At 43.7% G+C, this 18,908-nt stretch overlaps 1 pseudogene; it reads right to left on the bottom strand.

The window, feature by feature from the left end:
* Positions 1 to 7,027: 7,027 nt before the first annotated feature.
* On the bottom strand, positions 7,028 to 16,967 carry LOC134524282 (E3 ubiquitin-protein ligase RBBP6-like; annotated as a pseudogene).
* Between the last annotated feature and the right edge of the window lie 1,941 nt (positions 16,968 to 18,908).

Genomic DNA, 18,908 nt, shown 5'->3' with positions numbered 1-18,908 from the left:
GAAGGCAGAGCGAGCCACGGCAGCCGGGGCTTTTGCAGCATTACAACCCACGGGAGGGGGATCGAACAGGCCAGGTCCGAAGGTCTTGGACGATCCCCTGCTGATCCCCTCTGCTCCGCCTGAGGCCGATGGAGGAGGCAGAATGTCAGCAAAGAAGGACAGAGCCAGAGCTGTTTGCTCCTGCCATTGCCCACCTCGCCCCCTCCCCTCCCCAGTCGTCTCCCTGAGATAGAAGTGCTGGTTTTGTATGTCTGCTGTGTAAGTGTGTGCGGGCGACAGCTTATACCTGCCGATCAGCATGTGTGCTACTGTTTGCTTTTTGTTGTGTGCAGTGTCGTTAGGTGACTCCACTTGAGCAGGTGTTCTGCCCGGTGTGGTGCTGTTCTCGTATGCAACTAGGGCTGACACTCCGTCAAGTGAAGAAGTTTGGATATACACAACGTTTAGACGTAAGGCGAGCGTGCCCCAGGTAGATACACCAGGATGGGCTGTAGAACTGGTGGAAGTCCTGAAACATTGGGGCAGTTTTCACCAGCCGACACGTTTACGGTCTCGGGAACGGCTCGTCCGTGCAGGGCGTATCGCTGGTTGTTTGTTGTTTGTCTATAAGGTCATGGTTGATTGGGAAAAGGAGTTGAGCCAAAATCTATAGGATGCTCTGTAGGAAAATGAGAAACTTAAGGAAAAATGAGAAACTGAGCTCTTGTTGCAAAGGCAGACTTTTATGTCAGTCGTAAGTGATGGAAAAAAAAAAAAAGAAAAAAAGAGAAAAGAAAAAAAAGAAAAAAAAGAAAAAAAAAGCAACCAAACAGGAACAATTAGATGGGAAATGTGCCACGTTAGCACAGAAGTATGCCATACGCATTACGAGAACGCATCAGAAAAGGAGAAATAGGACACCTGATTCAAAGCAGTACCACAGAGATATGTGTTTGGTTTTTTCCTATATGTGTCTATGTTATTGCATGCCTTAGTAGATTGCTCTGCGTTATACCCTGCGAGACTAAAATGAACCCAGCAGAAGCGGTCTCTTGAGCAAGGGGATGGAATATGGGAAAGGAACGGAAGATCGGCGAGGAGGATTGTAAATACACTCAAGGGACTCGCACCTGGGTGCTGGAAAACACATCTATCACACCAATTGTTATTCAGTCTCGGGTGCTGGCAAGAAAAACATTTGGATGACATGAGCCTGTAATGGACTCACAGACACCTTATCGAGCTGCTCGAGAATCTTGGCCTGTTGTGGAAGAAGATTAAAGCACAAAGCACAGTACCAGCAAGAACAGGGAGTCCGCATGCGCTCTTGCTAACGAGGACTCTTTTGCTGCCAAGGATACTTGATAACAAGGACTCTCTTGCTGCCAAGGATAAGTTTAACAATGCTGCTAGTACAGCTATTTCCGAGTTATCGCTAGATGTAGATAGTATTCGATATGCGATGTTGCAAAACAGAACTGCTACTGAGTTTTTGCTTTCATCTCACAGACGTGGTTGTCAAGATTTTAAAGGACTGTATTGCATGAATGTAAGTGACCACTCCAAATCCATCCATGCCCAGTTGCAGGAACTGCACCGACCGAACCAGCAACTTGTGGAGACCACTGGGTGAAATCTCTTTGCTGGATGGACTTGGGGGTGGGGTTGGTTGAAGCAAATTATACTCATTGCCTGTGTGGAAGGAATTTGTCTGTTATGTTTAGTATGCTGTTTGCCATGTTTAATAAGCATTATACGATCAGTTGTAGATGCCGCTTTGCATCGTACCCTTGTACGAGTTGTAGAATATGTTGCTCTAAAAACTATGTGTGTATCCATGAGAACCCGACCTTCACAGAAGAAGATAACAAGAAGGGATTACAACGACGTAGTCAGGTATCAGACAGCTGCTGTTAGCAAAGCTGGATCATGAGTTTGGTGGGACTTGCTGCATACGCTGGCCACGCGTGCAGCGACTCTGGCCTGTACTTTTCTACTCGATCCAGTGCCGGAGAGTCTGGTGGGACTCGCTGCATACGCTGGCCACGCGTGCAGCGACTCGAGCCTGTACTTCTCCACTCAATCCAGTGCAGGATATAGGGGGGCTGTCTCGGGTCAGAGAGGGGAGAGAGACATGAGAGAGGGGCAGAGAGACATGGGCGCACTTTGAAGACACAGGGGATGCCCTGAAGCACTGTGTCTGCCCCCGCCCCCCCCATAAGTTCTGTGTTCATTAACCCCAACAGCTCAGAAGGCATTACAGCATGTTGCAAGATAAGATATAGTCTACTACTGCTGCAAGACGCACTGAACACCTTCCTACACGAATTTCAACTTTACGCCCTGATAGGACAGTGGGATGATGCACTCGCAAAGAGCCTGACTGCATTAGAGTGGGTATTTTTGCCACATACCTTTTCAAAACCAGTAACTATGATGATTGAAATGTTACCACGATTGTTTTTCCAGGGTCGTTAGTGCTGTCACCAGCTTTCTGGAGTGGATCCAAGCCACATACATGTCCCCATCAAAAAGGATGACCTTGACCCTTGGTTATCACAAAGTCTTAACCTACAAATTGCCTTAGTACATTATATTGGGCAAATAAACTATTCTTTCCCCTAGCACAGACTATTAGTCACTTTCACAGTCAGCAGCTGGCTCCTCTGCCATCACTTGCGGGGTTAACCCGCGAGGGCTTACACCTGATGAACTTTGGCAATCCGATGTTATGCGCATTATGGAATCGGGACATGTTTCAGTTGATTTGTTTTCTCACTTTGTTGTAGCTACTGCTCATACAGGAGAGAAGGCTCGTGATGGTATTCGACATTGGTTGCAATGCATTGCAGTCATGGGAGTACCGAAAACTATAAAAACTGATAATGAACCAGCTTATGTGTCTGCTAAAGTACAGGCCTTTTTTTTTTTTTTTTTTTACAGATATGGGGTATTAAACATGTCACCAGTATTCCTCATTCCCCGACTGGTCAAGCAATTGTGGAGCGTATGCATCATACTTTAAAAACCATGCTTGCTAAACAAAAAAGGGGGGAATCCCGTAGGTATGACACCTCAAGAGTGATTGTATAAAGAAACTCATGTTTTAAATTTTCTAAACATGTCTTCTTTGTCATCCACAGCAGTAGAGCGACATTTTGTAAGAACTGTTGAATGGCCTGAACAACCGAAGGTGTATTATAAGCACCTTAAATCGGGGTGCATGCTAACCACAGATAACACTGCAACAAATAGAAGTTGTGAGCAAGACAATTCTGTAATGATTTGTACTTTTCATCCGTATGTTTGCTTCGGCTCAAAATGCAAGTATACAAGAATGTAATCAATCTTATTGTGTAAATTTAACGCGAGTAAGGTATAAAACAGCAGTAATATGGATAGGGAATTGGCAAAATGCATTAAAAACACATCTTTCTCTGTATTGTGATTGGGAGTACAACTCTCAAAGATTTTTGTGTTACATCTCTCCCCTGGAATACGTTGCTATGTGGCTGAGAAATGGTTAAACACCATCTCCAAGGTGCTTTTGACATGTTGTTGCAACAAAATATTCATCCTTTACATGATCAGCTAAAAACTCAAATACTAAAGATTCAAGACTTAATGAACTGCAATGTATTTGAAATATTACAAAAGGATTTCTCGTGGGTAAATCCAAAGAAATTGGCTTTCTGGGCTAAATTTAGGAATCTGGGTATTTATTGCCTTAGCAGGGTTCTTTTTGATTCTGTTTTTAATTGTGTTTAGTATATAACCTGCTAAGAGCGTCACAACGAGTAGAAGCACAAGTCATGGCGACCTTGTTAATAAGTGGTCTGGTGTTAAACAAAAAAGGGGGAGATGTGACAGATCTACGAGCAGAGGCCTGCGTACGGCCAAAGACACAGTGAGCAGAGCACACAGGAAACACAGAGCCAAGAGCCATACCTTCACTCCATCCTGTGACCACCATATAACATTTTCGAATCTCGGACAAAGAATAGGGCTAAGTATTCTTCCTTCGCTAGGAACAGCAACGGCATTAAATATGTTGAATAAGATAGGGTGTTGGGCAAGTAAACAGATAAACCTTACAACTGAAATCCTATCTAGCTTGCTTACTGATGCTGATAGCATTCGGCATTCTATGTTGCAAAATCGAGCGGCTCTTGATTTTTTGCTGTTAGCTCAGGGTCATGGATGTGAAGATTTTGAAGGTATGTGTTGTATGAACCTTTCCGACCACTCATCATCCATTCACAAGCAGTTACGGGATCTGAAGGATAACACGTCCAAATTAAAAGTGGTCAAAAATGGTTTCGATGATTGGTTAAACTCATGGGGTATAACGGGATGGTTATCAGACTTCCTAAAGCAAGGGTTCATTCTATTGTTGGTTATATCATTATTGATTATGGTAGCCTCGTGTGTTCTCCGCAAAGTGACTGACATGATAGAAAATGCCATGCATAAGGTCTGGCTGGCTCAAGAAGAAAAAGGTGGTATTGGAGGAATGTATCCGAGAGAAAATGGCCATGTGAGCCAGCCTCCCTACTGTGAGAGATCAGATTAAGGGCAAAACAGGTGGTAGAAGATGGAATTAGTACATGGGAAAAACGGGAACTGAGAAGGTAGAAAACATGTTGTGCTAATGACTAAGCAATTTACTATGCGAATTCTTGTAACCAATCTGATCCGTGAATGAACTGCATGCACAGCGCGTGGACAGTGTAACTAGCTAATCAGAAATGAGCGAGTTGCGTGTACGGCTACAACACAGGGTATAAAAGATGATGATCTGTGCTTAATAAACGGCTCCTGTTGATTCACATTGGATCGTCTGGAGTCCAGTTATTTCTCCTCACCTTATGCCTTTGTCATAGGAACATTTCTCATTGCACACATGGGAAATGCCCGGTGAGCACACTGAACAACTAGGATGGACCGGTGCTTTTGGATTCTGGGAAGTCAAAATTTGAGTGGCTTAACTGGAAAGCCTGCTTTACCTTGTGCAGAAAACACCTGAAATCCACCAAGAACGCCTTGACACGAGAAGGCACAAACTACAGGAAGTGAAATCCAGGACTAATTCTGGTTTGTTCTTGTTTTAACCACCAGAAGTAGAGGATGCCCAGTCTCTAACCCAATATTTAAAATGTGATAGTCACCCCACTGAAAAAATTATCACTACTGCTATTTACTATTTACTATTCCTGTACTACTAAATACCCCAGTAACAGTACCTATAAACTATGACACTTTCTGAACAAAATAGTCTCCGCGAATGGAAGCCCTCAAATGCTGCTTTAATTTATCATACTTTCAAACCGAACTCCTCTGGGGCAAATCCCAGCAGACAAACAGCCGAGGGCTTTCCCTACGGAATTCAACCGTTACCGTGACGTTATGCCCTTAATGCACAACGAGAAGTATTTCGTACCATGCTGGCTTCCTGGCAGTTGAGCAACACCCACAACTGCCACCTCTTTATTTTTTTTTTTAAATTACGTCTGTCTTAACAAGATCGAGCTAATTAAATTTACGCTTTCCAGATTGTCACTGTTCAGAGCAGTTTAAAGCAGAAGCCTGACTTTCTAGTGGGCTTTCTTCTTCTGCCAAACTCATCTGCTGAGCCCCACTATTAATGGAAGGGTTAGTTCTGTATCACGGCACCACCATGTGAAAATGCCACTACTAAAGCTTCTATTTCAAAAACACAAGCACCTTGGGGATCAGCAGAGTTATGAGAGGAAACAGAGACTACAGGGCATCTTAAAGCATGTGTGTAAATGTTTGCTGGCAAATGACAACAGCTTTCTAAACAAACTGGAACAATGTTGAAATGTGACAGCTTCACACATAACGTTGTTTTAAAATAGTCAGTCCCAGCTGTTACTACTGGCTGTACGTTTGGGGCCGTATGCTACCTTTTACAATATAAACTCAAGTCCACTTGGCACGTGAACAACGTGCACCTCTTGGCAATACCTGCCCCCGTTGCATCAGTTCAAAAGATTTAAAGTCCTACCAGTCTTTTCAAAACTAAACGCGTTGCTATGTTATTTTTCACACACGTTAGCTACCAGCAAGCTTTTACTGCTGGCGTTTTTCCGTCACTAGTCTTTTCTCTGCTAATGTCCCGCTGTCACTGGAAATCTCATCACGTTGGACGGTTTACTGAAAACATTTTATTGTAATCAAAAAGTGACGTAACAGGGCTCTGTGTATTCTGCAAATCATTCTGACGGTGTTTTAAAATCAGTTATAACAGCTTCTTCTGACAGGCAATTAAAAAAAAAATACTGCACCATGACAATGTTCAGAGCACCTGAAACTCCACCCAAAGTAATGAACGGTGGTTAAAACTAAGATGCCCCAGCAAAACCTTTCACGTTGCATTGTCACAACTCACAATTCTGTACCAAATGTTCACTTCTATAAAGCTCCGATGTAAAAATCAAATAATCCAGCTGCAATACTTTAAGGGCAGCACAGTCTCCTTCATGCCGTTACTTGCAACGCCTGAATTTGTTTCCATTTTAACAAAATGGGATACAGATGACTGAAGAATTCAGCCAGATTTTCATTAACTGTCCTTCCATGGACTGACAGATTTCACTTTTTGGTCATCCTTCTCTTTCCTCTTCTTCGATTTTTTTCTTCTTGTGTTTGTGGTTTTGGCTCGTTGCGAATTCTGTTCCGTGTCCAATGTGTTTCTTACGCTGCTTGTGTTTCTTATGCTTCTTGTGCTGTTTCTTCTCTTTTTTCCTTTTCTTTTTCTTGCTGTCTTGACTCTCTCCTGAGCTGGCACTGCCGCTGTGGCTTCGAGTCCAGCTCTCAGAAGGGTTTTGACTGTGGCTGTGGCTAACACTGGGACCGCTTTGACTTTGACTTTGGCTTGCATCAGGCTGGTCAACTGCAGGAGGTGCCGCTGTATCCTCTTTCGCCTTAGCAACAGCCTTGTCTTTCGGCTCTTTAGGATTTTTTCCTGCAGCTTCCTCATCTTTTGCAGACACGTTACTTCAACAGACGTCTTCAGCGGGGGCTGTTATGTCATTATTATACTGCTCCATGGTCTTGATGACAAAACGCAATGATGGTCCTTGTCAAACATTTTATCTCCTTCTCTTCTTCTTTTTTCGGGTTTTGCATCAGAAGGTTTGCTGTTTTCAGCAGGTTTTTTGACTTATGCTCTTTGTTGGAGGGCTTGTCCGACTTGGTTTCTTTTGGATGGTCTTTCTTGGCCTTTTCCTCCTTGGCTGGCCTGGTTTCTGGGTCATTTTTGTCAATTCTGGGTGAACTTTCCATGGGGTAACAAGAGCCTTCTCATTGTCCTTGGCAACCCCTCCTTCACTTTTTTCACAGGAGGTTCCTGTGAAATACTGGGAGATTCTTCACGATCGGTGTCCAGCTTCTCTTGGGAAGCTTTAGCTGTGTTGTCTTTCTTGGGAGGAACGGCCACCTCTACTTTCATCTTTGCATTTCCTTCTCTTTTTTCTCCTTTTCAGACACCGATTGGAAAGCAATAGAATCTGCTTCCAAAGGCTCGTCTCGCACAGGAGTGGTGTCATCTCTGTCTGGGAGTGTGAACAGAGAGCCTCTTTTAACGTCTTCTGCTGTTACTGGCTCTCTTGCTTTTCTCACACCTGCTAAAAACTCAGCATTGGGAAATCCTTTATTCTCGTCCCCTTTTCTTCTCTTCCAGTGTTTTTTACATTCGTTTCCTTTGCCATCTTCCAGTGGATATTCCATGTCCTTCTTATTTGATTTTGGTGGATCTTTGATGCCGTGGCGCGCTCTTCCAGGAGGTTTTTCAGGGTCATGTCCGTCTCCATTATGACTTCTGTGGCTTTGCCCACCAGGATAGCCTTCCCTGCGTCCCCCAGCGTATGGCAAATTCTCTTGTCCGGTCCCAGGTGGACCAAACCTACCTGGAGAAATGGTCTCTCTATTTACTGGTGGTCGAGGTTGAGCGCCAACAGCAAAGCCCTTGTAAAAGTTTTCATACCATTCTCTATAGTTCCTTCCCCATTCTCTGTAACTCTCCTTTTCAGATGGATCTCTGAGGTCAACAGATCTGCCATGGTAAGCTTTCATATCATAGGGGGGAACTTCTCAGTATCTGTTAAAGTACTGCCTTTCTCCATCCCCTTGAGGTGTAGTCCGTTTAGTGGGAGACTGGCCTCTAAACGCTGAAGACCTTTATGGTGAATGGTATCTTCTGTATGGGGGTGACCGTGACCTTGAACGGTGATAACCGTGTGACCTTGACCTAGAGCGATAGTTACGACGCTTCTCTTTGCCTCTTCTTGGATAGGGTGGTGATCGTGAGAAGGAAGGAGAACGGGAACGACTAATGGATCGAGAGTAGGAGCCAGAGTGGGAAGAACCTGATCTTGACTTGGCGTGGGTATACGAACTTCTAGAGTGAAATGAAGCCCTATAGGGAGAATTGGACCTAAGAAAAAAACCAACACAAAAACAATAAATGAAGTTAATTCACACCAGTCACTCTCCCGTTTGGTTTTTTTCCTCCCAAAATTAGTTGTTTGGGTTTTTTTTCCCCTCTCCATATGCTTATGTCAAAGCTGCTTTCAGCTGCTGACATAACGCTACTGCCGATTGAAGAACGTGATAACATGTAAAAGTTTCTGCTTACAAGACAGAACACCTGCTGCTTTGATAGTGTAAAAGCATAGAGGAAGGGTAAGTCTATATCCACTCATTTCTGTCACATGAACGACCGCAGCTATTGATTGAAGGTGCCGTATACTGGCTTCTGCTGGTACGTGGAGGCACACGTGTTTCACTACTCGGGCACGACACGCAGTGCAAATCCTTTTTGGTGCAGTGAGACGCCAAGAGAGCAAGTCTTAATGGTTACAGTGCACTATCAAACATCAAGAAGACACGATTCAGCCTGAAGACAGTAAAGGTCAATTTTAAAATGCCCGCTCAGTCGATTTAACTTCACTACTGATTTGGCAATTTGTACAAGATGCAAAATACGGCAAAAGACGGATTGTGCGGCAATCCGACATACAGGGCACTTCTAGCCAGATGTCCTAGGAAAATTTTGCACATCATAGCTCTAACCAAGGATAGTGACGGCTTCTGAACTCAGCCTCTAGTACTATGACCCATTGCCATTACTCTAGGAAAGGTACTGGCAGCGTCACTAATAGAGCTATTCAGACTGCCGCCCGCATGATTTTTGGGGATCGAAGACGTCAGCTACCCTGAGCTTTCTCTTCACAAGTTTTGCTTTTATTATTTTTTAAAGAACCATTTCACGTTATTCCGTGTATGTTCCTTAGCATCATTCCTCCCCTTTAGTAAGAGAGCTTTAGTAAGAGAGACACCTGCTCCTTAACAACTGCTGCCCAATTCTATCCATCTGTCTACTGTAACCTCTGCCCTATGTGAGCTAGTACCCTACATAGGAAACTCCCATCGCAGCTAAAATCAAGTTTTTCAGCTCTGTTTGGCCAGCAATCAAAAGGGTGGCTTTCCTTTGATTCTATTTCCTTTTTATATGTAACTACAGTTTCCTCAAAAACCGTTCATTTTTCCGAGTCCTCTTTTCAATCATGTACCAGGGTTTTATGTTAAATAATGTCACGGCAAGCACAGACTCCCTCTGTCAAAGCCAATTCAAATTAAGCCATTTAAAAATTAATGACCACTTGTATTCTCCACAGCTATCTGGGCATACTTTCTTCATTGTAAATCAGCGGTTGTGTAAGTTAGGTGTTATGGCCTCGTTACAAGCAGTAATATATGGAATTGCTGTGGAATACTTACAGTTCCCAGCCTGGTCCACCACCTGCTGAGCGAGGTGTACTGGCTCTCGTTGGATGACCTTCTGGAGTCGGGAGAGGAAAAAGAGGAAAATCCCATTCAGTGTATCTGAAGGCAATCTTTTTAAAGAAATTCTGAAGTTATAGTCACGTACCAGTCGTGGGCACTGATTGTCCTTGGGGGCCCGGAAGACTTGGGAATGCTGGTTGTCTTCGTACAGGAACCTGACGGGCCTTGTCAGTAAATGCAAACGGTTGGAAAACAAGCTCCACTAAATGCAAGAATCACTGCATATGTTGAAATACAACTTACCTTCTCTTTCAACAAACTGCTGACTGACCGCGAGGAAGATGCAGAAGGCTCAGCAGCAGTCACCAGAGCAGCAGGAGGTAATACGCTAGCGGCATTGCTACAAAAAAACCCCAAATTTTTATTGTTCAAGCAGTCTTTTGAAGTGCTACTTGAAATGGGAAGTCCAAGGTGAGAAAAGGCTGACTACTGTAAATGGACAAAAAAATTTACAAAATAGTCTTCACCAGATTTACAAAAGTGAAGTTGGCCGATTCCAAATGCAGCGCTGTCGAGAAGTCCATGCGGACTGCTGGCAGTTAAAGAGAAAGCTCACTGGAAAGGTATTTCATTCAGGTAGCTGCGCAGGAAAGGATTGGAGTACGTTTAACCCCCAGAGAGAGCCTCAGTTGTGGAAGATGGAAACACTGCAATTCTGTTAGGAAATGTTTCTGTGCTACTTCAGGGGCTGCCTTAGAGGTTCTTTTGGACTGTGATCCTTTGTAGTCAGCGGTACGGCTGAGCCTGACACTCTTCTGGACAGAGTGGCTGTTTGCACCCAAGGCACACAGTCAAAGGATATAAGCCCTGAACAATAGCACAGGTTTTTCACGTATTTTCCGATGACTTCATGGGTTGCACACTTAGACGGTCATGTTTGTAAATACTTCACATTTACAGTGCTTCAGTGTTTATTATCCAATCGGTATGCGTCGCTGACTACGCTGCGTATTACTGAGGGTGACTCTGACTTATCATGAGATCGAGGACAGAAATACTGTAGAAAGAAGTTCTGTGAAAACACCTGGCCTATTTTACCCATAACTGTGCTTTGACACTTTTCATGAAAATGTTATTTCCTCAGGATTAAAGAGAAATCAACGCACTCAAGAAGGTTTGCCATAACAAAATGGTTTCTTTAGGGATTGCTAGCCGCTTCAAATGAAAGGGCTCCTGGGGAAAAAGCGTTCCTCTCTCAGGGTAAGCCTGTACGCAATGACTGATAAGGGAAGCAAACAAGCAATACTTGTGAGAACATTCTTGCAGGAGGCACACTTCCAACTCACCAAAGTGTCCTCATTCAAAGCGAGGACTTTCACAAAACAGAACTTCCGCAGTTATCTGGAACTGTCACTAATGAGACATAAATCGCTGGCGGAGAAGCTCAAGAAGAGGAATCTAACTTTGGCATCTGGGTGTCTCTCACATTCATGTTGATCTACAGATTTACTTACTGAAAAGGTCCAGGAGGTGCAACAGTCATGAGTGGTGGTGGAGGTGGTGGCGGCTGCTGCTGCTGCTGCTGAATGGTCTGGTGGAGCCCTTTTGTGTAGCCCGTTCCATTGCTGAAGTTGTTCACAGCCTAGAGGCAGAAAAACATTTACCACAAGGTAATATGAAACTTCAGTAGATGCATGAACAAAAGCCTCCACAGAGCAAAATTACTTGTGTAGTCCTGTACACGCTGTCAATCCTAAAATGAATCAACATAGAAATACACAAACACATCGCCTTAAACGCTGATAGTAACAACTGGTAACTCAGAGTACCTGTATTTAAAATACTTCAGTGTTAACACCGAATTGGAAAGTAAGGCAATCATGTTAAACAAAAGCGCGACCTGGATTTGCCCCATTGTCTCCAAAGAGTTCTCAGCTTCTCTAACAACAGATAATGGGTTTGAAAAGTAAATGCAGCCTATTTAACTTAGCGGTTTTTGAGGAGATGTAAATTAACATTTTCTCCCCTTTTGGCTTTTTGCAAACAGACTTTTCTTACAGTTTACGTAAAAGTCATCCTGTTACCTTGCGCAGGAACTTGTTGGCAATTAAAGCATCAGGGGAAACGTCTGTCTGATGACACGTTGGGCATGTGTGTTCCTCAGATTCCAGCAATGCTGTTCTGATGCCTGTGCATAATTAGAATCATCAAAGTAGGTTTAGCCAACGTAAGGAAATTTTGGGGGCTCCAATCAATCGTAAAAAGACTTATATGATTAATGGGGGAATATGGTCTTGAATTGAGGGCACGAAGCGATGAATGTTCAATAGTGTAACACATCTCTAGGACGCAGCAAAAAACTGTGCCGTTTTGATATTTCACTAACGTAACATTTGAAGACGGCTGCGCCTGGATGTTTTGACTATTCTTTTTGGCAGTCTCTAGTGCAGTGGTGGTGCACTAGATGTGGTGGTGGTGCAGGCACCACCCTCCAGGTTAATGAATAAAACACACCTCAAAAGAACATCCGTAGCCTCAAGTTCTGAAGGTTTTAACCAGCTCTCCCGTGGAAAAGAATGTGGCTTAAATGCCTAGCTATCGGTTTGTGGCAGACCACAGTACGGTTGGCTGTACTGAGCCAACCAGAGTTGGCTACACGATTTTGTGTGAGAGAAAGGGCTGTGAAAAAACCTAAATGCTTTCAATATCTAATGCTGTAATCACCTGCGCAGCTAGGCACTCTCCTCGTGCTCGTCTGCATGTAAAGGGGATTTAAACAGATACGTAAAAAAGGAAAAAAGCTTTCTGTCTTTCTTTTTTGTCCTTTATACGAGAAGAGTCCTTTCCTGTCCAGCGGACACTTAAGTATGGAATAGAACTGGTAACAAAGAAATTTGTCATCTTCTGTTTCTGCTCTCAGAAAGTCAGATGTGGTGTTTGGAATGAACAAACAGGGCAGGAACACTTACATTCGTCACAATAACTGTTTCCACAGCAGGGAATAATGGCTGCATCAGTCATTATCTCTTTACAAATGAGACATAACAACTCAGCTGGAACAGGGTCTGAGGAGGTGGAGGAGGAGGAGGAGGAGGATGGCTCCCCTAGTAAGAAGGGAGGCTTCTCCTTCTTTCCTCTAGCGTAAGCTTCCCTGGAGGGTGGGGCGGGGAAGGAAAAAGAAAAAAGTTAACGATGGGTACAGGAAAACTTTTCCAAGCTCTGAAGTTCCAGGGGCATGAACAGTAGGACCGCCCTATTTTAGTACGAGGAAGTATCACGGATTTTGCGGTTAACATACAATGGCAATGCTTCCTCCCCCGTGGTTACAGATGCCGGCCAACTTGGCTGCATTTACGCATGGTTTCTCTCCTTCACCTTTTGGTCAGTCCAGTTAGTTCCATACTTACGCATTAATAATTGGTATCGCATATGTTCCGCTCTTTGTCAGCATAGCACCCTTTGTATTGGGATCTTCCACCTCCATCATGAAACTCCTTGGAATTCCTGTGCTCTTCTTAATTCTGGGAACAGGCTTAAAATTTTTGTCCTGTTCAGAAAAGAAATGCGGACATAGCTCACCTGAAGACCCACACTGAAAATGACACTTTGATGATTAATTTAAGCAGCAAAAGCCCTTAATCCTCTCCTTTTACCTAGCCTAAGGGTTACTCGACTAAAATACTTATTTTCCTACGGGAATACAGCCAGGACGTTTCAAAGACTTGAGCAGCATTTTGAACTCAGTGGACATTCTTTTGCTTAACTTCAGCTTCCGTAAGCGTTACACATCGCTTAGCTCACCATCCGCTTGGAGAAGAGGCACAAACCCGCTCCTCCTCCACAGCGCAATTCAGGGAGGGAGAGCCCAATTCAGGGCTCTGAAGCAGTCACTGGAGAAACTTACGTTCACCATCGATACGTACGAAGCTTGTGCATGCATTCCCCCACTAACGTTACATGGCGTGAATACTCAACCAGAGACTTGTGTAATTAAAACACGCAAATATTCAATAGGTGGGGTCAAGAGAAACATCTTCCTTTTATACAGAATTCTAAAAACTGTGAACTGTCATTGAAATGCGTTAAAACCAGAAAGATTTTCGATAGTATTGAAATATATAAAAATGCACATGACAGTTCACAGAGAAAGATCTATGGACATATTTAATATCTACGACCAAGACAAAGGAACATTTTACATTTTAAATTCCAGGTTTCCCTTGAATTTTGAAGGGGTTTGCAACATTGCCCTATAACCTCTGTATTTCACCCCAAGAGAAACAATTCCTAATATGACTGTTCATGTATTTGTTACGTAACTGCCACGTGAAAAATGAACAGCGAAGTCACACCAGAAGTCCCCCGCAGTCTTACCCCAGTCGTTGGGCAGTTCTTTATGTAGTGGCCAGGTTTTCCACAACGAAAGCATATATAGGATGGCGGAGGTGTACCCCAGGGTTTCTTCATGTAACTAAAAGGTTTTTGAGAAAAGAAGAAAAAGGTACGCATGTGTCTCTCTCGTTAAAACAAGCATCTCTACAATTTGTCCAGAATCTTCAAAGAACAGATTTGACGTTATCGACACTTACTTGATTGGATCGTATTCACGGCAAGACTGTATCATCATAGCTTTTATTTTCTCTTCTTCGGAAGCATTGGCTTCAGCCAGATTGTCCGTCTGTTTAACAGGTAAGCATTTGACACACGCGTTAGAAACACATTTGCGCCCACACAGCCAGAGACGACACCACTCACCCCATCCTGTAAAGAGCAGCACAACGCTAGCTGGGGCTGCATGAAAACAGCTGCTTATAGAAAATACTGTTGTCCTGAAGATGTTCTGGGGAGCCCTTACGCCATCACATGATGTTGATGTGCCCGTTAACCTCCTGGAAAAGAGCGTTCTTGGGCACTCAAAACCTTGGGCTCTGTTTGCACCTCACATAAAGACTCGTGTAGCCACTCCAGTTTTCTTCCAAGCGCACTGAAGCCATGTGTAGAAATAATTACGCTATGCACTACTCTTCAACTGATGTTTAAGCTCCAGACTACTGGAAGGAGGAGATATCCACTGTACGTTTAATGGAGAAAGATGTACGCAACTATCGTTATTTACGCTTTGCAGCGTTAAAAGGACACTCAACTCAAGAGTCGGGGAAGCTGTTTCTGCTTGCTGAAATTCAGCTTCAGACGCAGAAGCGTTAAAAGGAATCAAGCTTTTTATAACCCCTCAGCAAGACAAAAGACTCTTTGCAGTAGAAGTTTGACCGTCGTGTGCTCTCGGCAGTCCAAACCGCGTGTTCTCCCCCTACTAACTTCTTCATATTAAGCGATTTAACTACAGTAAGCAAAACCTGCAGGTTTTTTCCACTTGACTGTGTCCTTCTAACATACAAATTGTAATGTAAGTCTTGTGTACCACTAGATCTTCAAATTATTGAAGCCCGCTGGATTTATTTAAGCAGCATTTCTTGAAACGCTTTGATTAGACACAAGTGCAGTCACAAGCAGGGTCTAAGGGAGTGACTGTCAATGATTTTGACCTTCAAGTACCCATCCTTCAGAGCAGCCACTCATGGTTTTGGTTTTGTATGCATTCATTGACAAAAGCAACAAACTAGTTTCTACGTTTTATTCAATGGTTGTTTCTTAGACGTAGTTTTTTCTCAACAGTAACATAATCCAGATGGACATCTCTGAAATCATTTCTACTAACGTTTAGAGAAAACTTTACAGGCGCTTGACTCGTTTGTTTCCAACAACCCAAACGGTTTACAAAGCACGTCCAAAACCCACAAAGCATTACTAGGAATAGACCAAAATTGAAATACGGCATTTAATACATCGTAATAACAAACCAGAAGACTGATAACACATTGCCTCCATGCTAAGCCAGTCTGCACTAAAGAGGTTAGAGAAAGTAACAACTTTGAGCTGCCGTATTTTTCTGAAATACTTAAATTGTCTCAAGAGCTTAAACGTGTACCCCACGGGGACAGTTTTTCACATTTTAGAGTAAAACTTCACGTGAGGTTACAGAACCTCACAGACAGGACACGTTTAGGGACAGCACTGATGGAGACCAATGTCTTTTGGCGGCTACCTTCCAAACCCTTTCTTTTTTTCTTTATTCCACCCCCCACCCCACCCACCCCCAGTTGTGCACATTAGGAAATGTGTCTCACGCTGCAGTGAGAGAGGGAAGAAGTTCCCAGCGGGAAAAGATTTCTCTTTCTTGGAAATGAACTCCCGCCTTTACGTTCAGAAGAAAGAACTGGCTCTGCTGCATTAGGCCCTGCCTTCTCTAATCTTTGTAACTTTAAAGACTAGTGTTTTAATTGGCTAGCACTACGCCTTTTCACCAGGTGCAACCGCTAGCGCTCTCCCAGACAAAGTTACACATTGTTGAGCAAAAAATGCAGGCAGTTCCATAGCAAAACACGGTATTACAACAGTTTCAGGAGGTCACATCTGCTAATACGCCACACGTGCACATTGGCATATTCCGATAAACGATTAGGTACCTTTTCAGAATTTACACAGTCTGCGTGCAGACCAATGAGTTTGTGTTGTTCACAACGCAAATTTTGTGTTGTGAATTTATGAAGCTGTGCAGCTCTCAAAGAGTGGATCTGTGACTATAATGACTGGCAATTCAGAAAGAGCCACGCAAGTGGCCCTGTTACAGAAACGCTTCTATTTTGGCTGTGGCAAAGCCCCCTGAAATGTCCGTAACTTGCAGCCAATTACGTTCTTCGGTAAAAAATGTTTTCGTTTCCAACGCAAGATTAACGAGATGTATGAAAACCAGGAAACAGCATGTGAAGGGCTTCTGTTTTGTGTCTTGAAGATGAGTAATCCTGCAACGCCACGTTGAGGCTGATAAGGTACTCCCCTTCTCTCTGCCCAAACTGGGAACTACTCTTTACAGGAGAGGATCGAAATACACACGCATTTTAAAGTTAATTAAATACTTTAAATTATTAAAAATTAAATGAAAGTTCTGTTCACATTACAACAGCTATCCAGCTATAGACCACAGGATAAGATTTGAAAATACAAAGCAAACACTCTTGGGTTGTGGGTTTTTTTTTTGGGAGGGGTAAGTATTTGCCAAGATTATATACATATATATTTACCTTCACAAGCTGGGCCAGAGGAAGAGGTGCAGGAGAGTCATCAATCTGTTCACAAAAAATGAAACACATATTCAAGTTCCACAATCAAAACACAGCGATAGTTCACCTCTACTCTAGTCTGAGAGCAGCGCTATATCCTCTGAGCGACACTGAAAGGGGCGTTTCAAACCCAGTGTAATTTGTCTTTGTCCAAAACAAAGTCCAAAACTATGAGAGCTTAGGAGTGCCCGTGTGGTTAATGAGAAGAAACTAAATGAATCAAACCCGCTTGAGATCAGCTGCTTGCTCCCGAATATCTCAGAGAGGGACCCTTGTCAAATGCTCACAACTGCTTAAAAGTCGAAGGGGTAAGGCGGCTGTCAATTTTCAGCTGAAAAGGTTTTTAAAAATACATTTATTTGAGAAGGAAGCATCACTGCGGGAAACTTCTCTTCGGTGTGGTTTGTAAACTCATCGTTAATTTCACATCATTGATAAAGGCACATGGTTACGCTTCTAGGAACAGAGTACAGCTGCCTGTCAGAATAAAGCACCGGCACATCGGCCCTGGAACATGAACTCTGCCCCTGCGCTCAAGAAGTTTAAAAATGCCACGCTCGCCATACCCCACAAAGCCCAAACAAAAACAGCAATCCAAACCATCAGCCAATAAAAATAACCCACCACTTTGTCTAGAAAAAGAATAAGCTGCTCAAATTACTGAAATGAAGGTGTTCACCACGACAGAGATCCTTGCAGTCACTGGCACAGCCACACTAAAAGGATCCCCTTCCTCGCTTTGGCTGTAGTAACAGCAGGAGGCAGCACACATTTGCAAGCGGGCAATGACAGCTAACGTAAGAGCAAGGCGATGAAGAAATAGCCAAAGAATAGGCTTTTGTGCATCCTTTTTAAAAAAACCTTAACTAATTTTGAGTTTGTCGCTTTACGGTACAGCAATAATTGGCAAGCTTTCCAGTGATTTGTTCCTACCACACTAAGATCCAGGTTCTGCTTTGAAATACATACAGAAACACGTGTATTTCAATCAAAACAAAACAAAATCCCCACACTTTTGACCAAGACCTGAGGTAGATTTAAGATTAAACCTAATTGTGTCCCCAACACTAGAAGCACGTGAGGCTGCACTGATTTACACTGAGAGAGAGGACACGTAACGAGCGATGCAAGGCTTCTGCCCTCCCTCCTTTTGTTTTCTGGGGGCTTTTTTGAGACACCTCTGTCAGCTGGTGCTAAGTTGCTACTTAGAAATATAACGCAGACATGCCAGGGAACACACGAGGCTAAAAGAATGGGAACTTTCTTTATGAACATGTGATTTGTGTTTACACACATGCTAGCAAACAACGAGAAAAATAGTTCTTCTCAAGAAATAAATAATGCCTCGCACCATTCTAGTGAAGAAAAAGCAGTTCTACATAAAATAAAGAAGAAAAACTAGACCCACCACACAGTAAGTTTTACGCTACAAGGGCTAGTTTGAAACGCACAGTTTCACACAGTATTCAAGCCAAGTGCCGAATCCAGACCTAGACCACTACCTGTCAAGTATTTCCCTGGGTTACTGATGTAGATTTTAGCAGCACAACGACAGCGTGTTCAAACCTGAAGAAAAATGCTGCCCCTTTTCCCAATGTAAATTCAAAGTGGTGGTATACTGAAGAAAGGCTTAACCTTTGGGCAAGGAAAGCAGCATCCAACCCTGAGAACACCCAGATCCAAAACTGTACTGCAGGCAGAAGTTAAGAAAAGTGACAGGGATTTTACCCACAAAGGCACCCGAGCGGGCAGGGGTGAGCGGCCCTGCTCCCTGCCCCGCAGGGGGACCCCGGGCACAGACCCCAGCCCCCCACGCGCAGACCCCGGCCCCGCGCCCGCCTGGGCACCCAGAAGCTCCTTCCTCTTTGCAGGCAGCCTTTGGGCTCAGTGCTGCTCCGCGGGCAGGGATCATCTCCCAGGGCTCCAGCCTGGAAAGGGGCA

This window comes from Chroicocephalus ridibundus, chromosome 16 (assembly GCF_963924245.1).
Source record: "Chroicocephalus ridibundus chromosome 16, bChrRid1.1, whole genome shotgun sequence".
Lineage (NCBI taxonomy): Eukaryota > Metazoa > Chordata > Aves > Charadriiformes > Laridae > Chroicocephalus > Chroicocephalus ridibundus.
Note: the sequence above shows the minus strand (reverse complement) of the source record. Positions and strands in the feature narration are given on the sequence as shown.